The sequence below is a fragment of the Eleginops maclovinus genome, chromosome 4, assembly GCF_036324505.1.
Source record: "Eleginops maclovinus isolate JMC-PN-2008 ecotype Puerto Natales chromosome 4, JC_Emac_rtc_rv5, whole genome shotgun sequence".
Classification (NCBI taxonomy): domain Eukaryota; kingdom Metazoa; phylum Chordata; class Actinopteri; order Perciformes; family Eleginopidae; genus Eleginops; species Eleginops maclovinus.
The window spans coordinates 6,654,478-6,681,327 of record NC_086352.1 but is presented as its reverse complement, the minus strand read 5'-3'; the positions used below and the strand labels follow the sequence as shown (position 1 = coordinate 6,681,327).

General features: G+C 42.3%; 1 protein-coding gene across 1 annotated transcript in view; it reads left to right on the top strand.

Moving 5' to 3' along the window:
* The window catches only part of ntrk3b (neurotrophic tyrosine kinase, receptor, type 3b), a 221,978-nt gene that overhangs the window by 46,450 nt on the left and 148,678 nt on the right, over nucleotides 1-26,850 (top strand).

The window sequence follows — 26,850 nt, the reverse complement described above, 5'->3', positions numbered from 1 at the left end:
TAAGGTACCTTTTGCTTAAGTCTTTATCTTGTTAGGTGATTGGTTGAGCTAATTAAGCTCATCAACATTTAATGGAAGTTATTTACTCCCCCCTCTCTTCCCTTTAATTGTCTCTCTCCAGAAGATGGATTTACTAACTCGAGACTAAACAAACGAGAAATGATTTTAACCTTCTCACCTATCCCTCCCCATCACTGAAAATAATTGCTGTGCAGCGGTCGAGACTTAGAAGTAGAATGTAAAGAGGTATAAACAAATGAAGGGAGGGAGTCATGATGCTTTATCCACATTGTTCTCACCTGTGAGTTTAGGGATTACTTTATATTAATACTCGGCTTGATTGAATACTCAATTCTAATTGGTCTATTTGGTAAAATCGGAGGTCCGTAAACAGACTGTTGCTAAGGAGGCATAAGGACCAATGCGCAGTTACAGCAATCCTCAGAAAGAAGTCCAAGGATCAGCCTTGGACGACAAACATTCATTTTCTTCAACAGAAACACTAAAGGGAACAGCAGAAGAAGACAGACAGGAAGTAAACACTAAAGGGAACAACAGCAGAAGAAGACAGACAGGAAGTTAACACTAAAGGGAACAGCAGAAGAAGACAGACAGGAAGTAAACACTAAAGGGAACAGCAGAAGAAGACAGACAGGAAGGAAACACTAAAGGGAACAGCAGAAGGAGACAGACAGGAAGTAAACACTAAAGGGAACAGCAGAAGAAGACAGACAGGAAGTAAACATTAAAGGGAACAGCGAAGAAGACAGACAGGAAGTAAACACTAAAGGGAACAGCAGAAGAAGACAGACAGGAAGTAAACACTAAAGGGAACAGCAGAAGGAGACAGACAGGAAGGAAAAACTAAAGGGAACAGCAGAAGGAGACAGACAGGACGTAAACACTAAAGGGAACAGCAGAAGAAGACAGACAGGAAGTAAACACTAAAGGGAACAGCAGAAGAAGACAGACAGGAAGTAAACACTAAAGGGAACAGCAGAAGGAGACAGACAGGAAGGAAAAACTAAAGGGAACAGCAGAAGAAGACAGACAGGAAGTAAACACTAAAGGGAACAGCAGAAGAAGACAGACAGGAAGTAAACACTAAAGGGAACAGCAGAAGAAGACAGACAGGAAGTAAACACTAAAGGGAACAGCAGAAGAAGACAGACAGGAAGTAAACACTAAAGGGAACAGCAGAAGAAGACAGACAGGAAGTAAACACTAAAGGGAACAGCAGAAGAAGACAGACAGGAAGTAAACACTAAAGGGAACTTCAGAAGAAGACAGACAGATAGTAAACACTAAAGGGAACAGCAGAAGAAGACAGACAGGTAGTAAACACTAAAGGGAACAGCAGAAGAAGACAGACAGGAAGTTAACACTAAAGGGAACATCAAAAGAAGACAGACAGATCGTAAACACTAAAGGGAACAGCAGAAGAAGACAGACAGATGGTAAACACTAAAGGGAACAACAGAAGAAGACAGACAGGAAGTAAACACTAAAGGGAATATCAGAAGAAGACAGACAGGAAGTAAACACTAAAGGGAACATCAGAAGAAGACAGACAGGAAGTAAACACTAAAGGGAACAGCAGAAGAAGACAGACAGATGGTAAACACTAAAGGGAACAGCAGAACAAGACAGACAGATGGTAAACACTAAAGGGAATATCAGAAGAAGACAGACAGGAAGTAAACACTAAAGGGAACATCAGAAGAAGACAGACAGGAAGTAAACACTAAAGGGAACAGCAGAAGAAGACAGACAGATGGTAAACACTAAAGGGAACAGCAGAAGAAGACAGACAGGAAGTAAACACTAAAGGGAACAGCAGAAGAAGACAGACAGGAAGTAAACACTAAAGGGAACAGCAGAAGAAGACAGACAGGAAGTAAACACTAAAGGGAACATGTCAATTAGTAGACACTTTTGTCCAGAGCGACTTACATGCACTTAAAAGGAGCAATTTGGCGTTAAGTATCTTGCCAAAGGACACTTGATTTGTTGACTATTTGACTCTAATCCCCCCCAAGCTCCAGCAGCCCCACATTATAAAGCAAACCATTAAAGCCAGACCTTAAGGGTTAATGTGAGCTTTCCCTCCCCTTTGTTAAATCTCACACTATGTAAAATCCTCTTTAGATCCAGTCGGACAAACATGATAAATGCTGTTCTCCAAATAGAAAAGATAAATGAAGTTCACTTCTCCCACACGGACCCCCCCCCAGACGGTCTGTGACAGGCTCGTTTTGTGGTCTCATTAATGCAGATGGACTGTTGCTAGGTGACACGGAGGATGATGATGTCAAGTAAGATTAATTATTGTGCCTAAGCTTAGCCTCAGAAGGCCGACCTCATTGATGTCTGTGTCAGACGGTCCGCTCGGCAATCAAACGCTCAACTGGTCGCTCTTTGTGAGGGGAAATGAAACGTCTCTGTGAGGCCGAGATATTCAAAAACAGACGGATACAGTACACCTCATGACTGCAATAACACCAGCCACACACATCGTGCTCTCAGTCTTCCATGAATTACATCAGATAAGATTAGACACTCTTTATTGATCCTGAATTGGGAACTTGTTTTGTCAGAGCGGCATTTTAACAAGGCATTGCACGAAAAAAAAACAACAGTAAAAGTCTTCATAAACAGGAGATACACACCGCCCGGCCAAAAAAAAGGTCACTGGCCTGTGGGGGGGCAGTGCTATGATCTGGGGTTGCTGCAGCTGGTCTGGTCTAGGTTCAGCAATGTGCCCAAAGAATGAGGTCAGCTGACTCCCTGAATAAACTGAAGGACCAGGTTATTCCATCAGTGGATTTCTTCTCCCCTGATGGCACGGGCATGTTCCAAGAGGACAATGCCAGGATCCATCGGGCTCAGATTGTGAAAGAGTGGTTCAGGGAGCATGAGACATCATTTTCACACATGGATTGGCCCCCGCAGAGTCCAGACCTGAACCTGATTGAGAATCTTTGGGATGTGCTGGAGAAGACTTGGCGCAGTGGTCCTAATCTCCCGTCATCGATACGAGATCTTGGAGAAAAATGAATGCAAGACAGAAATAAATGTAGTGACGTTGCAGAAGCTCGTGGAAACGATGCCACAGCGAATGCGTGCCGTGATCAAAGCTGAAGGCGGTCCAACGAAATATTAGAGTGTGTGAAGTATTTTAATCAGTGAAACCAATACTTGTACAAATACTCCGTTACAAGTAAGTCCTGCATTCAAAATATAGATGAATAGACTTAGATGACAGATTTAAAACATGTTGAATGACTGGATTATGATTCTGTATGCATTCATGTGTTCATCACAGCTGGTAAAGGTGGAACTTTTTGTATTACTGCTGGATATTTAACCTGTATTTATATATCAATCTTTATTAATTGTTTGGTTTATGTTTTATCAGATTAGCTCCACTACTCTAATAAATGTAGTGGTGTAAACGTGCAATATTAGCTTCTTAAATGAACTTCTCTTACTATAAAGTAGAATAAAATGAAAAGATACTCAGAATGGTACTTAAGTAAAAGCTATAGTACATCTACGTCACTTCAATCTAACAATGTAAATGTCTAAAGAGTTTGAATAGCTCGGATAAAATCTTGAACACATTATAGAAGACCAACCCTAATGCTAAAAATATAAACACAGGATATTATAAACACTGTACAAGTAATGTAGGGTGTGAGGAAGACCAGGCCGGTATGATCAGTACTGACACACCTTGACTTGACGATTGTCCAATGATAGGTTTGCAGCTGTCATGTTTAGGCGGCGGTGTGAAGGACTGTAATTATATTGAATGATATAAATCAGCTTCCGCTCCACCAAAGGAAATACCAGCCGCTCTGGAGATCGTGATGACTGTTTATGGTCGGTAAAGTGCATCATTCCCCTGATTACTTAAACATCAACGCTCTTCTGTTCGAGCTAATGGGACACCTGCGCTGTCTGTGAAGCTGTCAGGTCATCTGAACTCCAAAAAACAAAAGCGATTAAAGCCTTCACATTAATTATTCAGACACAGAACGATGTGTAAAACACAATAAGGCGCTGACAGATGTCACGACGAACAAACTGTCGCACAGTGCAGCTCTCCCAGCCCGCATGAAAACACCTGCCGGGTTCGTGAACTCGGCTATATTTAATATTTGTTGTACCCTTATTTATTTTCCACGCAGCTCTTGACAAAGCATCACTGCAGTACTTAGGAAGTGACCTCTGTGGGGGTGCTTCATTTTATTAGAGCCCAAAATAAAGCTAATTACAGTATCCTGAGGGAGTGCTTTGTTGTGATCAGCAGGATGTTGGTGCATGAGGAGTTTGCTGTCAATATGTTCAATAATGTTGCTCGTGTGTTCTTGAGCAACACTTTGAAGTGCTCATTTTCAACATGAGAGCATCAGCTCAATGACACAAAGGTAAATATACATTGTGCAAGTCGAAGCAAAGCTCGCTCAACCATTTAATCTGTGTAACGTGCACTCGTGGTGCAAATATTTGAGCAGCACTTTGAATAAATGTGCCTGCAAGATGCATACAGGAAATGCATATTTACTGATGCTTTTCAGGGGAGGGATTTACTATGAGTGTTACAAGCTGAGAAACAAAGACCATAGTGACTACAAACAGCCAGGAACCAGAGTTAGAAAGTCTAGTTTGTGTCACTAATGTACCATATGGCATCTTCACAAACCATGGCACGTTTGGCTAGTCCTAATCAGAGTGAAATGGATACTTTTGGGTCAGGAAAAGTGAAGCCAAATTAAACAAATCCATTTTACTGATGGGAGAATATGGAGGAACAGGGTCGTGGATGCAAGTCTTTCTTATTGGTTACAAATGTGGCGTCAGTAAACAAGGAAAACAACAAGCACACAGTCAGTCCTCTCCCACTCCTTTAAACTGGTATTTTACCTGCGTCCATCTCCACAAATGCCCCATGAGTCATTCTGACTGCAATCAAACCCCACTTTGGTTCACTTGGACGCTGCTTGAAAGAGTCTCTGAGTAGTTGGTCAAAACAGTCAGCTTTTAAAAGCATCCATAAATCAACAAATACAGAAGAGTTTAAATAGTTAGAAAAGGTGTTTATTCTCTTCTTTTTGCCAAGAGTGTTTCAGAGGATCATCAGCACTCTTGTGTGTCTGAAAAATATGAAGTGACAACAGACCTGTAGACGTAGCATAGCATCGAGACCTCTAGGTAAAGAAAACGGCTCGGTCGTAGGTATAGTAATTTACAATTTACATAAAACCAGAACACCATTAAATCACATAAATAATGTACTGTAGTAAAGAGCAGCAACTAAACACATTATGAAACAAATAGAAAGGAAGAAAACATTTAAAAAACGAATTATTTCAGTAAATAATGGATTTGAGACTGGTTGAGTGGGTAATACTATCCAAGTGTATACGTTCAGCTCACATCTTATACCTTACATAAAGTGCACAAAGATGTATAATGCTCTTAATAAGTGAAACCTTTTGAAGTGTTAATACAGTTCCTTAGTTAATGTTCCAGTCGTACTATACAGTATCTATATTTTCCTCCAAGGCCCTGAAGTTATTCACTTTTTCTCCCTGGAGCTTGTCGAGACATATCTGCTGTTGCAGCTCCTTCAGACACTCGAAAATGTCTATTTCCCGCCTCTACAGGGTGAGGAGAAATGCAAAACTTCTTCTTCGTCAGGCAATTTTAAAACAAACCTGTCGGGCTTCTGTCTTTAAATAGAGTCACTCATCAAGTAAACATATTACCGTGTTTGTCTCAGCGGCGCCAGTGACTCAGCGGCAAATCCCATCTCAACAATTGTTGTGGCTGGAGAAACTGATAAAGCCGCCTCGAACCTCTTAAGGACCATAAGGGGACATTATAGGAACAATCAGTAATGTTTTGCACGGTCTTTGCAGAAAGTGACTGCACACACACAAGTCCACACAAACATCCACGGCTGCTGCGATGCCAAGCTGTCTTGTCTGAATTTCATTTCATGCGTGTCCAACCTCTGCTCCCTCGACTACGACCAATATGTAACATCAAACTTTGTTCAGTTTCCTTTGCACATTTGTAGGAGAACATACAGCTAGCAGACATCAAGGAACACTGTTCCCCTTGGTAGTTTGGCTTCCTCATTTCACACACCACAAATAAATAAAATAAACAGCACTGCTTTCTAGAAATAGCTCTTTGTTATCTGCAGACTCCAGCATCGTGGGAACAGGGCGGTTAAAGAGGAGTAAACAGTTTTCCCGTGTTATCGGTTCTATTTTCTGCTATTACATTCAACAAAAGGAGACTGTAATGCTACTCGTGGACTCCATGGATACTTTCTAATGAGATATTTTGAGTTCATAGAGAACCAATAGAGTGCCACGGGATTGAAGTGAGCATTTTGACCACTTTCCCATTATCTCGCCTTGAAGTCAATGGGTTTTTGGACTGAAAATGAGTAATGTGGGTAACAAAACCGTACGATATTAAAACCTTTTGTTCTGCAATATGAAATATGGCATTAATCCCCAACTTGTGAACTTTACAACAAGTGGAAGCTAACTGGTGATAGCTAAATGGCTCAAGAACTTGAAGTCATGTGGTGTTATATTTTCTCCTTCAAAGTTCATTTGTGACCAGAAAGGTAGCTCTAAATGACTAAGTATCATAAATGGAGGATGCCTGGGCCAGGTGAGGTGTTTAGACACGCATACTTATCTAATTTTAGGCGTAATTGAGGCGGTGTGAGATCTCATTAATGTGGTACTTTGTCATTTTTTGATTAAAAGTAATAGTTGTGTTTTCCCACCCACCATTAAGTGGGCTTTAGCTTTCCTGACATGACAGGAAAATAAAGCCCATGCTACTAAATCACAATGCTGCTCGTCAGGGTCATTAAGTAGACATTAACAAATGGCTTTTAGTCACTTAACAAATACATATTTATTACTGTTGACTTAGATAAGTCTGTTAAATGATCGGCTCGCTTCCCAGGAGCTGCTTAACAACCAAACCGAGAACAGAGGAGAGTGATTCTCTCAAATGTTATACCCTTTAAAGTGTCCTGGATGCTTCTTCCGATATTAAGTACTGCGAGATCCATTGTCGTTTTCATTGCGTCATAAATCGAATCACTCTGTAGCATCTGATGTGAGCTTCACTCCAACATGCTCAGTGTGATGGTGGAGATAAAAAAGACAAAAGCAACATCTCTTCAGATGAAAGTAATTGTATGAAAGCATTAACCTAATTAAATGTTCTTTGAGATCATACACACACACACACACACACACACACACACACACACACACACACACACACACTTACACTGCACATACTTCATGCCCTCCATGGCAATAATCCCGGTGAAGGAAATCGTCCCGTGTATTGCGACGGTGGAAATGTATTTTGCAGGATTTAATTGTGTTGTCTCTGCATGGAGATGGGACTGGACTTGGTTAGCTTCATTATGATTAAATCATTATTGTTATTGCTCATTGTGCCCGCTCCGTCTCGGTCTCTCCACGCTCGTTACAGGCGTCTGAGTTGTGGGATGACCTTGTGTCGCTCGGTCAGGCAGACAGAGGAGGCGTGCCAGTGAGAAATGGCCGCACGTTGCAGGAGTTTGCAGCAGCACTTTGAAATGCAGCACTGTCCCATAGGCTTTAGGTAAGGACATGCATCCACAAACAACTTTCCTGGGAAAACTCTATTTGTTCTTGACCGTTGATCTTTAAAAAAGGCTAATTCACTTTTCTAAAATTTCTGAGTGGTAAAGAAACAAGTCCTGAAAAATGTGTCAGCATTTTAGCACTTCCTGTTCGCTTCTCTGGAACAAAATGTTTTTTGTAAATGTGTTTTTGGTTGGTGGCCTGAGATAAGTTCTGTGGTTAACCGAGCTAAAGAGATTTTTACTCAACGACATAAAATGCTCCACTGTGTAAATGACGTGAAGTCATGTGACCGTGCTGTAGTTCCTTTATAGCCCAACATTAGCCACCTTTAGCTTAGCGGTGGTGACGTGAAGTTATGTGACCGTGCTGTAGTTTCTTTATAGCCCAACATTAGCCACCTTTAGCTTAGCGGTGGTGAGGTGAAGTCATGTGACCGTGCTGTAGTTCCTTTATAGCCCAACATTAGCCGCCTTTAGCTTAGCGGTGGTGACGTGAAGTCATGTGACCGTGCTGTAGTTCCTTTATAGCCCAACATTAGCCTCTTTTAGCTTAGCGGTGGTGACGTGAAGTCATGTGACCGTGCTGTAGTTCCTTTATAGCCCAACATAAGCCGCCTTTAGCTTAGCGGTGGTGACGTGAAGTTACGTGACCGTGCTGTAGTTCCTTTATAGCCCAACATTAGCCACCTTTAGCTAACTTCCTGATCAGTTTACACAATTACATCATCATAGCATCACTATTTATGGAAACAGTACATCTAAAGATATGAGAGACAGTAAGAGTTAAGTTTTGGAAATAGGCTACCCCCTGAGATTTGGAGTCATGTCTGACCAAAGAAGTCTTGTGGGTGTATTTTTGCCTTTTGCCCGGAGCCAGGTGTTTTTGTTAAAATACCCGGCTGCTCCATATCTAGCACAAAGAGATGAAAGTCGTGTCTATCCTCTTATCTAATACAAGCCCCTGCAAAAAATAAAAGAAGCATATTTCATCAAAAATAAGACGTTTGTGCGAGATGAGACAAGGTGACTTCTACCTAACACTTAAAGTCAATAGAGGACAGATATCGAGGAGAAACAATCACTTCCTGTTCGGCTGATTCCTTTGATCCGGCCATGTGTTCTTGATCTGCTGCTATGACATTCATTTCACACACACATTTATCCTGCACTCAAAGTACCAGGTGGAAATGAAGTCAATCAACAAAGGCGCCACTACAAGGTCTTGAATTTCTAACTAACCTCAGCCGGGTCCAGCCTTCTGTTTGATGCTACTGGCCGGCTGGGCATCGTGCGCCTTGCTCGTCCCCGCCTGTGTCAGATTAAAGGTCAGCGTCTGGGCGGTGAGGCAACCCTTTCCCTTTAGTCCAGCGCAGCCGAGGGAAAGGCCCAATAAATCTGGAGGGAACGTTGTCACCGAGGAGCCGGAAAGGTCAGTCCCCACGGGGAGAAGGAAGTGGAGACTCTCTCTCTCATTAAGTCTTCCCGGCTACGTGTTTTATTTTTATTTTTTTCCTCCTAAATGTCACTTTCATACTCGGGTCAACTAGCTTGAGTCCACCTTTAATTACAAGTCTGATTATTCTCTGTTTACCTTGTCAGGGCTTTTTAATCTCCCTGGCTTTTCTTCAGCAATCCATCGAAATAGACCTTCTTTTCTCCCTCCCAGTCAATGTCTTTTTGATAGAGTTACCTCTTCAGGTAGCCTGTTCACTTCAGATGGTTGGCTGATGTGAGATGAAACGGTTATCCAGGTGACACCTGCAGTCTCTGTAGTGTTGCGTCTGGCGCTTCCTCACGCACATAAAAATAGAGCTGTGATCTCAAAGGTGCCAATGAATGCTAAACCCTGATACACTGTCTGTGTCAAGCATCTCACACTCACATTCTAGGCAGGGAGCTGACACTCCATCCCAGAGAAAGCAGGAATGATTCACTGTAGAGCTGGAGGTCATCTCCACCAAACAAAGTGCTGTCTCTGATCGTTCTCCGTTAAAGGGACTGAAATTGCGATCTTTTCGACTCCTGATGCTACGCTGACTTGTGAAGACAGGTCAATTGTCAAGTGTGTTTTAAATGATTCCTTTTACCTTGTCTCAAAGGCAATAAATCCATCTGAAAAAGTGTTACTAATACAGTGACCCTTCACTATTGCAGTTGGCAATAGTCCTGCTCCTGGAAAAATGAACTGTTACCATTTTGGAGATTTGCCATTTTAAAACCCAGACAAACTGGAACTATTTCAGATGTGTTTTCCTATAACTTACGCAATACTTCTCTAGGGATGCACAGGTGATTTGAGGAGCTACAACCTCCTTTGATTCCTTTTACTTGGTCTAAAAGGCTAGAAATCAATCCAAAAATATTACATATAACACCATGACCATTCAAACTTACACAGTAAACTAGAATCAGAATCAGAATACCTTCATTCCTCCCACAGAGGGGAATTTTTTACAGTCAGAAATGAGCCAAAGACAGCTTAATAATACTCAGCATGCATTCAAAAATATTAAAGATTAAACCAAAACAAACAAGGTAACAACAGTCCTGTTCCTAGAAAGTTTGGGAGGACTTAAGGAGAAGGATTACCCCGTTACTTCCACTCTGCTATGATTCATTATTCTTGATCTCATTGTCAAGAAATCTGAAAGAACTGTTAATAAACCCATATCTCTCACTGTTGTTGAGAAAAGGGAACTGTAGCCGCTTTGAAACCAGTAAAAACATGTGAAATTTTAATGAGACAGATGCTAATTTAACCTACAACTTGCTATGATTCCTTTTAATTTGTCCAAAAGCAATCTGTACAAATACTGTTACTAACACTAGGACCCTTCTGTTGACAAGGTGGAACAAGTTACCAAGAAAAGTGAACCGTCCTGCAGATTTGCCATTTTTAAACCGTTGGAAATTGGAAAGGGAAGTAATGAGACAGATTTCCCTGCAATCTAAAACCTGCTATGATTCATTTAATTGTTATGAAAGGCCAGAAATCTATCCAGAAAAATACTCTGAATACTCCGTGATCCTTTCCTTTTGGTAGCTAGACAAGGTGGCAATAGCCCTGTCCTGAGAAAAGATACCATTACCATTTTGGAGATGTTGAAACCCAGACAAAATGGTGAAATTTGCGAGACAGATCTTCCCGTTTTAGCTTTTGTTCAGACTTTATTTAACAGCATATATGAAGCAGGCTGCTGTCGGGAAACAGCATCCATGCTAAGCTCATCTTTGCTGGAAAAAATACAGATTCTCTTGTTAGAAAAAGCAAAACAAAACTTGTGACAGCTTCAGATCTGCACCTGCAATTACCGGAGCTGTCTGGATCCGTCACTGGGGATCTTTGAGAGTTTATTTTCATTTACAATGTATGCCTGTGGATGTGCACAAAGCCGCCGTGTGTCAGCTTATGATGAAACACCTTTTAGGTTACACATGTACAGCTTTTCAAAGCCAAATCTGAGTTTAATTTCAGCTGTTTGAAACTGTGATCCTTGTTTTGATCCATATCACACATTAAGTTGTCTCTGGAAACAGAATCTATCAATGTGATTCATCGAAACCATTAAAGGAAATGTTAGGGAACAGGAGAAGCGTCTACTGTATCTCTCCCAAGAGGAATATCTATGTTTGGATTCCAGAAATGATAGCAATACAGATTACATTAAGACAGCGATTCAGCCAATAGTTCTCTTCCAAGAGTTTCAGTTTGTTGTGTTGAAAGTAAACAAACCAACTACAGGATTTTATGAAGGAAGATCATTTGATTTGAGATACTACATCCTAAATACTTATAAGGCGCGACTGTAAGGGGCGACTGTAAGGGGCGACTGTAAAGGGCGGCTGTGAGGGGCGGCTGTAAGGTTCGACTGTAAGGGGCAGCTGTAAGGGGCAGCTGTAAGGGGCGGCTATAAGGGGCGGCTGTAAGGTTCGACTGTAAGGGGCGGTTGTAAGGGGCGGCTGTAAGGGGCGGCTGTAAGGAACGGCTGTAAGGAACGGCTTTAAGGGGCGGCTGTAAGGGGTGGCTGTAAGGTTCGACTGTAAGGGGCGAGCGGGCGACTGTAAGGGGCGACTGTAAAGGGCGGCTGTGAGGGGCGGCTGTAAGGTTCGACTGTAAGGGGCAGCTGTAAGGGGCAGCTGTAAGGGGCGGCTATAAGGGGCGGCTGTAAGGTTCGACTGTAAGGGGCGGTTGTAAGGGGCGGCTGTAAGGGGCGGCTGTAAGGAACGGCTGTAAGGAACGGCTTTAAGGGGCGGCTGTAAGGGGTGGCTGTAAGGTTCGACTGTAAGGGGCGGCTGTAAGGGGCAGCTGTAAGGGGCGGCTGTAAGGTTCGACTGTAAGGGGCAGCTGTAAGGAACGGCTTTAAGGGGCAGCTGTAAGGGGCGGCTGTAAGGTTCGACTGTAAGGGGCGGCTGTAAGGGGCAGCTGTAAGGGGCAGCTGTAAGGGGCAGCTGTAAGGGGCAGCAGCTGTAAGGGGCAGCTGTAAGGGGCGGCTGTAAGGGGCGGCTGTAAGGGGCGGCTGTGGCTGCCAGGGAGTCTTTCAGAAGGTTATGAGTGTGTGTGTGTGTGGTGTGTGTGTGTGTGTGTGTGTGTGTGTGTGTGTGTGTGTGTGTGTGTGTGTGTGTGTGTGTGTGTGTTAGCTCCCCTAGAGCAAGTGGTGCTGCTCTGCATGCATGAGGTTTGAATGGTGTGAATGCCTTGTAGTATGTAAAGGGTTTTGAAGACCTGAAAAAGAGCTATACAACTGCAGTCTGTTTACCGTTTATGAATCTGTTGGCTTTCTGCAATCTGTTCAGATATAAAACACCTTTATGAGGCCGTATGTAACTATTTATGCAAATATATTCGGGAACCAAGAGTGTTTTCCCTGATTTATAGGTGAAATACGGTGGAGCTTGGATCGGTCTCTTCGTTACTTCATTATATTCATTACAAATGTGTGTATGAGAGATGTCCCGCCCCTTAGCCCAACACGTACAATGTGTTGGAGCCTCTGCAGACCGTTTATAAGCACAGAAACCTGGAGAACACACTACAGGAAAGGGAAAACAACAAACAGCACAATAGGGCCTCTTTAGCGAGAACCTAAAGGCCAAAAAATCGGATAATAAAGCTTTAAAATCTCCAAATGGATTACAGGACTGATGTGTGAGGGCATTCTCTGTTTTGGTGTAATAAGGGCACAGTAACTGAATTAGTTCTGCCAGCATTAGTGCACAAATCTAAGGTTAAGTCTTCCGGTCTGTTTGCTGTAGAGGAGTTTGTTTGGAAGCTGCACCAGAACAGATTTATATTATTTAGCGCTGCAGTGGAGGATGACTTCCTCCTACACACAGGCTGCAACCCTTTGGAGACCCACACTGTTCATGCCAACGGGCCTTCGTTAACATCAGATAATACGTACAGTATGCATTATTAAGCGCAGCGGGTGCATGGTGCGGGCGCCAGATGAGTTGCGTTGCAGTATCAGCCCTTGAATCCACAGAGATCACACTCACACTCCTGCCCACTCGGCTCTGTGTGGTTGTGTTCCTGCTTCTCTGAGTGTGTTAAATTGAACATTAGATTGTGTAGTAGACCGCCCCCGCCATTTAAAAAAAGAAAGAACCTCCCCACCCACAATGCACCACGTGGAATCACTCTTCAGCGAGGTAAACGGACCATTGAACGTGCTGCCAGCCACTGTGTTGCTACACTGGCTGAACCACACTGGTGTTTGATCATGCAGATTGCTTCGTTTTCCAGGATCTTTTCCAATATCGAAGAAAAGTGAGTTTTTTAATGTAAAAACAAAAACAACAAAAAAACCTGCAGTGAAAAACACATTAACGGTGGCAGCAGCACCGGGCACAGAGCAGCGAGGGTTATTTCCCAAATGGGGAAGTTTGGTGGAGCAAACAAGCAGTTCTAATTGAATCAGCGCTTTCATACATTTATACCGAGTGCTAATTTACATTCCATCTTCATGCTCGGGCGCGTGGACGACTAATCTCCCCGTAAACACAAACACGCGGGCTTGCCACCCTCTGATTGTCGTGTCATGGAGCATGCTATCTGCAGAGAGGGACGCTCCGCTGCTCCGACTATCTGCTGCGACTTGACCACCGGGACACTCACTGGTAGTGAATGGAAAGCATCAGTCCATGCTGCTGGTCTATAGTGGCTGCACATATCTGTAGAATGAGCTCTGTTGCCAGGAGAGATTGTACAGCGCTTAGATAGAGCGATGCTGAGGGAGTACGACAAGCTGCCATGTGTCTCGTTCTGTCAAACAGGATGGCTCCACAGACCTGCCAGAGACTGGTTTCTTGCACAGACTTTCTTCCTATTTTACTTGTTTACTCTTAGACTACAAATAGGCAGTTTACATAATCACCGTGAAGGATCTCTCACCTTAGAAGCTTGAGCTTTTTGGACCTTGACATCTTACGTTTTTGGTTTAAAGTAGAGTCAAGATGTTTTTTGGTTGAATATGTTCACAATTAACTATCAAGAACTCAAAACCAGACTTAGAAATGGTTAATAAAATACATTTGGACAATAACAAGAGTGGCTAACACAGCGGCACCAACCAGGGCTTACAATTTGATCAAAATCAAGATGTGGACTAATGCAATACTTAAATAGCAGGAAGCACAATATTTGCTAAAGGCTAAATATGTGTTAAAATATCATTTTTTGATAGCATGTTGTGGAGCTGCAGAGTTTTACTGGCCTTTAAATGTTGTTCTACACCCGTAACAAGCTAATTAGTTAGATAAAAGTCCCACCATGATCCTTTTAATAGATTTGTCAATGATACTGAGAATTATGATGCTACATTTTTCGTCAATCAGATCATATTTTCAATGTTTCTTCTGTCAAAATTAGGTTTCATTCAAATTCATGCAGCCTTTTGTTCCAACCTGACAGTCACAAGCTAACAATGCCACAGAGCATCACTGATTCATCATCAATTTACTCCTAATGGAGTCAGAATGTACTAAATGAACGTTATACTATAAAGAAGGAGACTTAATTCAGCCCAAACATTCGTTGTCAAGATGCTCACTGAGGAAATGAATCAAGTGAGAAGTAGGCGTATTTTCACATAGACTTCTATACAACGGACTACTTTTTGCAACCAGTGGAGTCGCCCCCTGCTGGCCATCATCTGCACTGCTTTTACACGGAGAGGACGCTGTCTGTGTTCACAGCTCTCCTGTTGGGGTGTTGGGGTTGTGCTCCCCTGCAGGACTTATCAGGATTTAGCAATCAACTTTTTTCCAGCCAACTGACGACAAAGGAAACTGGCTGATAACAGAGTTTTGTTCTTAAATACACCACCAGGAATAAAATGCTCTAACAGCTCTCACAATCTGATCGTACGCCGTCTGCTCCTCGACTTAATGACTGAGTGTTAAATAAAGACATTTATTTATCTCAGAAGTTGTTTAACCGAGCACGAGATAAATATGTTTTCCTCGTGACACAAGGGAAATTAAGCAGAACGGAGAGCTCCAACGATAAGAAGGTTTCACTCTGTTTGTGAAGAGGTAACTATTTACCAAAGGGTGTTAATGTGAGTTTGGACATCTTATTTAGGAGACTCGGCCATCAGTTCTACAACTCAACGAATGCAACATTGCCATAAAGAGTTGAACTTTTTTGGACAATAAGGTTTTCCATTTCCTGTAATATGTTAAATATGTTTTAGTGCATGTAAACGGTCTGCAAAGGCTAAAATCCCACACCCTCCCCCCCGCCTGAAACGCTTTCATTGGACTCCTTTGTTTACTTCCTGACTGACATCACTATGGAACACTCCTGCTTCTATTGGCTAGCGCTCCAACACATTGCAGGTGATAGGCTAAGGGGCGGGACATCTCAAAGCAGGTTGACCAATCACAACAGAGCCGGCCAGCTAACCAATCAGAGCAGACTGGGGCTCTGGTTTCAGACAGAGGGTGAAAAGAGGTGCTGCAGCACAGGCAGTATGAGAAAAATAAAGAGCTTTCTAAACATTAAAGCATGGAGACATGTCCCAGGAGAGACACTACAGGAATATGATCCTGGAAATGAGCAGAGCAGTGGAGTGATTTTCCGGTAATATTTTCACCCGTTTCTCTTATTGTCTCTTCCAAAATGGTTTGGGTAACCTGGGTATAAAAAACCTGAATGATATGTGTTGTTCTGCACTGCCTGACTACATCCCAATCTCAGTAGTGTTACCAAAACGTGCAAAAATAAAGCTGTAAACTTAGAAAAATGTACCAACGCCTGAGAAAATGTTACCCACCGTCCAATCAACATACTTCCCTTGTTTCCAAAGATCAAAAGTTGTTGGTATCATTATCTCAAAATATCAAGTGTTGTTTCCCTGAGATATCGGCCTAGCATTTAGTTTATGAAATCTCAAATTAATTACGTCATTATCTAAGACGTTTTTCTGATCCCGAGAGGATTATCCAGTTATCTCTGGAAACCTACATTTGTGATTTTGAGACATGAACAATAATAAATGTGGATCTCTGTAAGGACCAAAGGGCAGCAGACTTTTTTGGGAGTATTAAAGTGGTCCCAAATCACTCAAGGCAACCTAAAACTCAATTACTAGATGGAGTCAGATGTGTGTGTGTGTGTGTGTGTGTGTGTGTGTGTGTGTGTGTGTGTGTGTGTGTGTGTTTGTCGCCCAGGGTTTCTTAAGGTTCTTAATTGCTTTTCTTGCTTCGCTCAGTCAACGTCCCGGCAAATTGATGTTGGAGTGATGCCTGGCTGTGTAACGCTCCGGCCTTTCAATGCCATGCGTCACAATGCATTATCAGTGTGTTGTGATCATCATACATTTTATAATAATGCATTAACATATTAAGAAGCACTGTCCTCTGCTGCAGACACAACATCAGACTTTTGGTCAAAGAGGAAGACTTGACAGACCACACTTTCTTCCTTTTCACTATTCATTTTGACAGACTCCCCCGGCGTTCCAGCCATTTACTTGTAGACTTCAAACAGGGAGTGGACGTACTCACTGTGATGTCCAATTGGCGTGGGAACTATGTTTGTAAAGCTTTGACTTTGCCATCTTGGTTTAAATGGAGTCAGCAGTGACAGGAAAGGTTGTCATGGACTGTCTCAAACTGCGTACTGCTGTACTTAGATTTGTCTTTTAGAGAGCATAAGTACGCTGGACGACAAATGCAAACCCCAAACACTTCCACTTCTCAAAGTTCACTTAAAATCCTCACTATTTCCACAAAAAATCTCACTTTTCAATATTCACATTTTTCTCTCAGTGTTGATCTATCTTCCAAATGTTGTCGTTATTAGAGTTCCGACTATTTTTCTAAATCTCACTTTTTTCCCCCAAAAATCTGACGTTTTTCTAAATTTCGACTTTTTTTATAACAGACTATTTCTTCAAATTCTCAATTCCCCTTATTTCTTAACATTCAGATTTCTTTCTCAAAATTCAGACTTTTTTCTAAGAGAGAAAGCATTACAATTTCAGGGTAAAAAACACCACAAACACATGCAAATGGGCAACCATCTTCAGCAACTTGACAAAACACACACATTGTTTCGAAACATTCACCAGCTAGAACCAACAGGAACATTGTTTACTGAAAGTGCTGCAAAAACTGAGGATGCAGATACAAAATGCTGCAAAAAGCTCAAAACGCCCTTGAGGTTTGGCGGTTGTAAAGTCCAACTGTCGCTGTGGTTAGAAACTTATCTGCTTATTTGAACTATGTCATTTGCCTGTGCAAGGGATGAGTTTCTTGCAGCGTTTTGTAGATGCAGTCCTTAGTAAACCCTCCACATGTTTCTTCCATTTCGTGAAGATGTCTCTCCATTTACATTTTGCACATTTGTGTTTCTATATTTTCATTGGTTTTAAAAGTGCAGAGCTTAACTCTTAATGCAAGTGTTCGGTGTAGAGCGTTTGCCCCGTTCATCAGTGGGTCTGTCCCAATGGCACAATGTCAGCCGTGAACATTTAAACTACCTACCACTATACAGGTACATGGACACAATATTCAGCTTTGATTTAAGATCTTAGAGTCAGTGAGAGGAAATTCCAGACAGAGGAAAGGTGGACAGACAGAGAATCAGGCTCAAACCGAGGCTGAAAATTGGAAATTGGAGGGTAAAGAAGACGGACAGAAAGAGACATTAAGGAATAGAAACAGCGAGACGTCAGCTGCAGTGGATAATGACGGGGAGAAAGAGCAGGAGACAGATAAATTAGCCATGAAAGCGCCGCTAAGAGAGAAGGAGGCCTTCACCTCGAGAGGCGGAGAGTATCCGGGCTGCACAGCGGCCATCTCTACATCCATAATCACAGCGTCTAACGGAGCCTAATGCTTTATGACGGCTATGCTGGTCCTCAGACGGTGGTGGGTGGTTGCGGGTCGCGGCGAGCCACGGGAATAATGGCTTCAGTTAATCTGCAGTACAGGACATTCAGTCTCCGGGGACGCCATGTCAGCTCGGCGTGACTGGATCGATCGCTCCTGAAACACTGAGCTCCCTCAAGTTCAAACCTCCCACTGAACAGTTCGCAGCATCCCGACGTCACTTTTGATTTCCCCGACCGAATGATTGTGCTCTCTGCTCTGTACCTGCGCTGACAGAGCGGCTAAAAATAGTCCCTTTCATCTTGGTGAGGGATCGGTTTTAGGCGCTGTGCTGGGGCGCTCCGTCCTCTTGGCTGAGGCGCTGGAGTGCTTTCAAGTCGGGGAGCAGGGGTCGATCATGCAGCGCCATCCTGCTCCACTCTCAGTGTTAACTAACGGTGTGTCTGTCAGAGCCGGAGACTAAAAGCCCAAATCCCAGTGGTCAGATGAGGCTCTCTGATTCCTGGGGCTACACTTCCCCCCCACCCTCCTCCTCCTCCTCCTCCTCCTCCTCCTCCTCCTCCTCCTCCTCCTCCTCCTCACATCACTCGCCACTCACTCTGCAACCTGTGAACTGACAGACAGTTGTCTGGCGAGGGCCTGACATTCGGTGTACACAGCGCCAAGCTCCCCGACACAGGCGCTGTCAATCAAACGACACTGGCGAGGAACCCTCAGATGTGTTTGGACAAGAGGATGAGGATTTCAGCCGAGCAGATTGCTATTTACTGTGCCACGGGGGGAGGGAGGGGGGGGAGTCTTTTCTACCCAGGCCTGTGGCTCTGCAGCCTGGCCTCTGGATGGAGCATCCGGCCTCTCGTGCACCGCCGCTGTGCAATGCTGTGGCAGTCAGGATTTGGGAGAAACGGATTACATGTAACGGGATAATCAGGATACAAAAAGCTGTATTCCCTTACAGTTACATATATCATCAGATTACAGATACACTTATAATAGTTGAGGATTACTAGCAGGATTAGACTGAACAACTAAACAGAGCATCTAGTGTTTGCGGTGAGGGATCAGATGATGATCTGCTCTGTCAGCTGCTCTGTTCTGTAGGCTGTGAACCTATACGCCTACTGCCTGAATCTGCTTTATCAGATCTCAACTTTGCCCCAAATCACTTTGTTTTAGTTTTGACTTTCTTTTCAAAGTTGGGACTTTTTTCCTCAAATTTCCGACTACTTTTTTGAAATCTCAAATATTTGCATATTTGCAATCTGTCTTTTTCTCTCAAAACTCTGACTTTTCAAGTGTTTGACTTTTTTAAATTCCCAATTTATTCATTTATTTTCGAACTTTTCTTTCAAAATTCTCACTTTTTGTATAAAATTCGGCCTAAATCTGCTCCATGGTTTTCTCTTTCTTTGGCTCATTAGCTTTTGAACTCAGCAGGTGAACCTATATGTTCATAAAATAGTGTGTGTGAGCTTAACTGTGTGTATTAAACTGAAACAGAGTATTTTCTGTCTGCCTTTTTCAGACTTCTTCTCTAAGGTCACATTGTTCTGTTGTCTCGTAAACCGCTTGATATTGAGTTAATCCACAACACATGGACGTTACATTTTCTCTCAGGTAACTAATTAAACATTTTAAAAGTAACCCTCCATCTCTTCACTGATTCCCCTGACAGAGACAGATTGTGGAGACTGACTTTGATAATGTGGAAAAGGAAATAAGCTTTACCTCTGTGTATCCAGCAGGCCGATAAGACGGCTGCTCGGAGAGGCAGTGTGTTTCTGTCTCTGCACTTTCACAGAATCACAGATTAAATCAATAACAGATTGCAAAGGGGGGGAGGCATAAATGTTCCTCCCAAATATAATCAAGAAGAATTGCAATTTACTGAAAGTATTTATCATTTTACGACTTAATTGTTTTAAAAGTCAGAATCGTGAGTGTGATTTTCAAAATGCCAGAGCAGCGATTTTAATTATAACCTGCGTAATAATGTCTTAACAAGCGGCTGCGCTCCACTCTTATTTTCATTTACTAGAATGATAACTGTCTCTGACACATTTACGCAGCTATATTTAATTGAAATGAACTAAGCGATAAGGCAAAAGAACAAAGAGGACTGTTTACTGGTTGTTATTCCTCTGCTGATCAGCGACTCCTCCATTTACTCTCAGACAGAAACGGTTTCATGACACAGAAAAACACTCTGTGTGATTTAGATTTTAGAGTCGTTGCTGCTAAAACAAGAACCTTCTTCTTCTTCCAGTCATCAATAACTGGAATGTGACACAAATATCTTTCATAAACAAATGAACTGGAACTTTAAAATGTCACCTTTGTGATTGAATAGTTTAAAGAGGACATATTCTCCCCCTTTTCAGCGTCCTATTAGTATGTAGTGTCTCTCCTGGGACATGTCTCCATGCTTTAATGTTCAGAAAGCTCTTTATGTTTCTCATACTTGCTGAGCCTCTTTTCACCCTCTGTCTGAAACCAGAGCCCAGTCTGCTCTGATTGGTTAGCTGGCCGTTCTCTGTTGTGATTGGTCAACAGCTTAGAGATGTCCCGCCCCTTTAGCCTGTCACGTACAATGTGTTGGAGCGCTAGCCAATAGAAGCAGGAGTGTTCCAGTCAAATGGAGGCGTTTCAAGCGAGGGGGGGAGAGTGTGAGAGGGGATTTTGATTGACATGCACACAAACCTTTATAAGACACTGCAGGAAAGGGAAAACCCCAAAATGCAAAATGTGGACTCTTTAAAAAGACCTTAAGTACTCTGACTTGTATATTATTTCTATACATGTGGGCTAAATTCATCAGTTATTCTATAGAAAAAAGCAGGTTCTCTAACTTAGTGGTTTAAAAAAAGATGCCTGAAAGAAATAATCACAATTAATTTACAATATTTGGTCAGAAAAATGTCATTTCTAATATGAAATATGCAACAACACACTTTAATATGTCCTCTTAAAGTGTGTTTTACCACTTTGTATATTATGACAACATATAAGAATGCGATCAAATGAAGCGCGCCCTCCGTGCCGGTTCAGCGTGTACGGATTACTGTGACTTCACATGAGATGGTTTACAGTCTAGAAGTGTATCGATCTTCAAAATTGCCGGCTCCTTTCACAGGAAGAAAAATATAATAAAGAAAGTGTCTGATTTGGCCGCTGCGGAGAAAAGAGAGGCGGCTGCAGCGAGTGATCATTTTCAGAGGTGCTAACTCGCCCTTACTCTCCAAACGTCTGAAAGAGTGAAGTGATGTTAGCAATCACAGCTTAAGACTCGCTGAACCCTTTGATAATCAGCAGAGCATTCTCTCACACACACACACACACACACACACACACACACACACACACACACACACACACACACACACACACACACACACACACACACACACACACACACACACACACACACACACACGCAGCACATTCTGCCTTCATCATCACTGTCCACATCACAGCTCTTTAATTACACCAGTGCTTCTTTGTCTTTAATCCCTCTCTCAGTGCGTTCAGACTGGGACTGTGCAATATGGAGTATTTTATTCATCACATAAGAAAGAATACTTCGATATCAATATTGTGACGGTAGTGTTACTATTGATGCTTTCACAATGAGATGTTTTATAGGTAAGGTAATCATCCGTGCAGCAAATGGCATCACTTTACTGTTGTGTAGTTTTTAATACCAGGAAAAAACAGCTATTGTGCCAAATTAATATTGCAAAATCCTAAATCTAAAACAATATGTAGTCCCATGTTACGTAACAATACACAGGGTAAGAGAGAGGTTATATTAAGGCCTTATTAAGGCAATTAAATCGAAATACATGCTCCACAAAAGCTGCAACTTGTGACAGAATCAGAATCAGAAACAGAAGGTAAACAGGAACTGGTCTTGATGTTTTTGATGCATACATACACATAAAACAAAACACTGATAACAAAGAAACACAATTTTAAGAAAAGTATTGCAATATTTACATCGAATATGGTTCAAATATATAAAATGTGCAATGTGCAGTACTTGGATGAACAGGATGTTGTTTATATTGTGTGCATTAATGTGATGCATGATGTGGCCGAGGCTCAGTGGGGGGTCCCGGGCCTTGTTGATGAGGCCGGTAGTGGACGGAAGAAACAGTTCAGGAGGCGAGAGGTTTGCTTTGTGACCACAATATCTTCAAGAGTAAAAATAAGCCTTAAATGCTTTAAAAAAAGGGGTTTTCTAACAAGCAAACAGTAACAAACATGGTGATTGATCCAAAATCACGTGTATAGAGATATTTCCAACAGCCCAATAAAAGGACTCTTTATTTACAGATCACTTTTAAGAATCCGAGCTTCACAAACATATAAAAATGAAATAAAAACTGTTAAAAATCACGATTTAGACGAGAAAACATGTTGGATTTTTGCATTTATTTAACAGTTTTCAACTCTGAGTATATCTTTTCTTTGGCATCAACGCCCCCCCCCCCCCCCACACACACACACACACACTTCACACACACTGCTCCATCTTTGTTCAGCTCTTGATTTCTGACCAAGTTTTCCAGGTGCAGATTTAATGCAAACCATTCGGCTCTGGCTGTAATTCAATCTGTTCTGCTAATGACTCAATTATATCTGAGGAAGTTAAAAAAGGCGGCCGCGCTTTAATCAAGTCATGTCAGCGCCGAGTGGAACATTGGCAAACCCGTCCTTGGCTTTCGCGATGGGTTCACTGGTGTTCCTGTGATAATACACACACACACACACACACACACACACACACACACACTTCCTCCTGCACAGCTGGAGGCCACTTCTCCCGTGCTCTTTCCACTAATCCTATAGATGCTCAACATGTTAATCCATATTACTATTCATTTTACTTTCTTCTGCTTGATACCAGGCAGCCTCTGTAATGGCTTACACTCCCCACAGGAAACCCCCCCATAAAAAACCAACACAGCTTGATATAAGTGGAGCAGTAGGTCACTTTGAGGCCACTGGTATTGGATATTTTTTAATTGGCTGTTTAAAACATTGCCCAATACGCGATAAACTTGGTTCTGTAATGCTAGCGCCATGACTCCATGGCTCTGACTGGTTGTTACTTCACCTCTTGGTATTGACATACATATCTCAACAATTACTGGAGGTATGGTATGTTGTTGTGGTTTAGAGGATGTAAATAAAGGAGTTTTTGGTTCAAGAGAGACGTACGGAAATGGAAAAACTGAGCATACTAGCAGGAACCCTTAGATGATGAACATTAGCATTAGCAAAGCACTGTTGTGTCTTAGCGTGGCTCTAAACTGTTGATATTGTTTCCTCTTTGTTATTGCATCTCAAATCTTTTGTATGAGGGATGAATCTGCCTGGCAAAGAAAGGAGACATTTGCAGAGGCCAGGAGACATATCTGGTACATGTTAGTGTGAGCTGTCTTTCAATTATGATGGAGAACATCTGAAGTCCAGTGAGGATGAGAACACTGACTGAAACTTGTGCTCGTTCAATGAAGAGAAATAGAAAGCATGTACACTATATAGACAAAAGTATTGGGACACCTACAGGAGCATTTATGACGTCCCATTCAAAATTCTCAGGCATTAATATGAAGTACGCCCCCTGTTATGGAGGCTATGTTTAGTCTGGTTAGAAATTGTTAGAAGCCACTGTGGTGCATCTGATCAAAATGCAGGATATGATGTACTGTCCAAAGTGGAGGTTTTGCCAAGTTGAGTTGATGGATGGAATGAATACAGGTTGGTATTGAAGTAGATGTATTTTGTTGGTGTGTGTGTGTGTCTGTTTCGCTGTGTGTGGGTAATATGTGGATATATGTGTGGTTAGGTATGCATATGTTTGTGTGTGGTTCTGCAAAGAAATAAATACAACAGAGATCCTTAGTTATCACACTCATAGGCATCTCTCAATACAGGGTAACCTCACATTAATAGTGGGCTAGCTATTCTTCTGCAGTTTCTAACATTACTCTCTCACACATACACATTGCACTTCTTCCTACATAACAATTCACTCCACACATTCCAACTGCTAAACATCAAAGGCTATACTTAATGTAATTCGGTAACTAACAATGACTATGTTCATGTTTAGAATGTAACCGCGAGAGCGTTGCCGTAATAAAATATACTGACAGGTATCTGAACGCACATGATAAAACTATCATTAAACAGTAATGTCCATGTCTTAACACGCTCCGCATCTCCAGCCCACTGATTGGCTACACGAGTGAAGCCATAAGGGGTGCATGCGCTGACTGAATGACCCAGCAGCAGGGAAGGGGCTTCACGTGCACAATCACGAACACGAACCATCAGTCCTTCGCAACACCCCCCTTAGCAGCTGTAACAGTTTCCACTGTTCTGGGAAGGCTTTCTAACAGATGTTGGAGTGTGTCTGTGGGAATCTTTGCCCATTCGTCCAGAAGAGCATTTGTGAGGTCAGACCCCGATGTTGGACGAGAGGGCCCGGCCCGCAATCTCCGTTCTAGTTCATCCCAAAGGGGTTCAGTGGGGTTGAGGTCAGGGCTCTGTGCGGGCCAGTCCAGTTCTCCACACCAAACTCATCCAGCCATGCCTTTATGGACCTTGCTTTGTGCACTGGGTCATGCTGGAACAGGAAAGGGTTGGAAGAGCAGACTGCATGGCTAGGTGTTTGATGTTATACACCTGTGGCAATGGGACTGAATGAAACACCAGAATTCAATGATTAAGTGTCCCGATACTTTTCTATATAATGGATATAAATACATATTTAAACTACAAAAAATAAACTAACAGCAAAACATGGGCACCAGTATCGCATTCGGTGTCGACCATATCGTTACTCTCATCCTTGGCTGGGGTTTTTGTCATGGATGCCTTCCTAGTTCTTATATTGAGGTCTCTCTACATGAACTTTCCTCTGTTTTCTTTTCATTACAAGTCATAGACATCACATTTAGTGGCACAGACACAAGACTGAATTACCCCTAATAGGATGTTTGGCAGATCCACTGACCTCGGGGCTGCTGGGAGGCGGGGCTTCCTCTTCCGTCTTCACAGGGTCTCGATCTGCCGACAAGCTCACGCCTCCCGCGGGGCGATGGGAATTAAGATCTGGCATCCATTGCCGGGTGGAGGTGGCTTCCTGCTGCCTGAGACTCGCAGGGTTTGCCCGGCTTGACGCCAGCCACGTCACCGCTGCCAGTTTAACAGCACCATCTGCTCCTCCTGCTCCTCCCGTGCCTCCTCCCACTCACCCAGCCTCGTCAAAACAAGTCAAGATGGCGGCCCCAGGTGGCTGCGTGTGACAGCTCCGGCTGAGGGGATGCTGGGAGAGGCAGAGAGCTGCTGTGCGGTAGTGGCAATCATCCAGGCAGGCTCAGACTGGTGATGCACCGCGGATCCACCTCAACACCTCCTCAGCTGTGAGGCGGAGGAACCTGGTTGCTGATTTCAAGTTGATCAGCTGTGAGGGGCTGACAGAGGGGCTGCTCTCTGCAACATGAGGCCTGCCGCCGTCTGATTCCTGTTTTGCATTTCGCTCCAAATCTGATTCCGTGGAAAAATGTTCAACGGCCTTCGATCTTGCAGTATAGGAGGGTAGGAATATCACATTTAATTCCGCCATTTTGTAATTTAGGGTTAGTAGGCAAAGTGAGAATTGAGAAACAAGTACATGATTTAATAGCTGGTAGATTATTTACACTGTGTTATCATTTGTGCTTTTTGTATATTTCTTAAATATCAGATGGTTAATGAACTGAATTAGTGAAATATATTAATTTGATAATATTGGACTGAATTTAAATCAAATATATACCTATAGAAATATGTACTTTTAACACCATGTAAACAACATTGTGCTTTTACTGCTTCATGTAGGTTACATTGCTAATAATAGCCTGGAAATAATTATAATAGAGCATAATAACGCTAACGTTAGCCTAGCCATGATGCTAACGAGTGCTACAAACTGTAACATAGGGATAACACAGGGACCATTTACATGCACACAAACATATAGAACACACTACAGGGAGAGGGGAAACCCGAAAATGCGTAATAGGAGCTCTTGAGTAAAAGAATCTCAAGTATACCAGGAGTAGCCATGATGCTAACCAGTGCTACAAACGAGACATGTCAAAGATTAGAGGCACCTGGCTATATTTTCCTGTTCTCCTATATTATTTCCATCAATATTTGACCTAGTGATCATTTTTGGAATGAGAAATCCACCTTTTACATTTAGAATATCGGTTCAGTTATATGAGTTTACAGGAGTTAGAGACCAGGGTTCACTTCCTTTCAGGATAGGAAGTAGAGTTGGGAGGGCTCGGCCATATTTGGCCTGTGGATGAGTTTTGTCTCATGTCCTACACGTTGTTCTCCATGTTTCTCTTTCTCTGTCTTTTGCACTTTGCCTGAGGTGGACAAGAGTGTTCAGTTGTTTTTGGGAAAGATGATTTAAATTATAGAGCATTCAAAGGTTGTGCATAAGACATGAAACGTGGAACTGTACTCAGAGCCTGAGAAAGGATAACAATGGTGCAAGAAATTATGAAGGTTTTTAATGTAAAACAAAATGTGTAATATTCCCAATCAAACCTTATTAGGCAATAATAAAGATAATAATAATAATGATGATAATGATAATAATAATAATGATAATAATAAAGATAATAATAAAGATAATAATAATAATAATAATGATAATGATAATAATAATAATAATAATAATAAAGATAATAATAATAATAATAATAATGATAATAATAAAGATAATAATAATAATAATAATAATAATAATAATAATAATGATA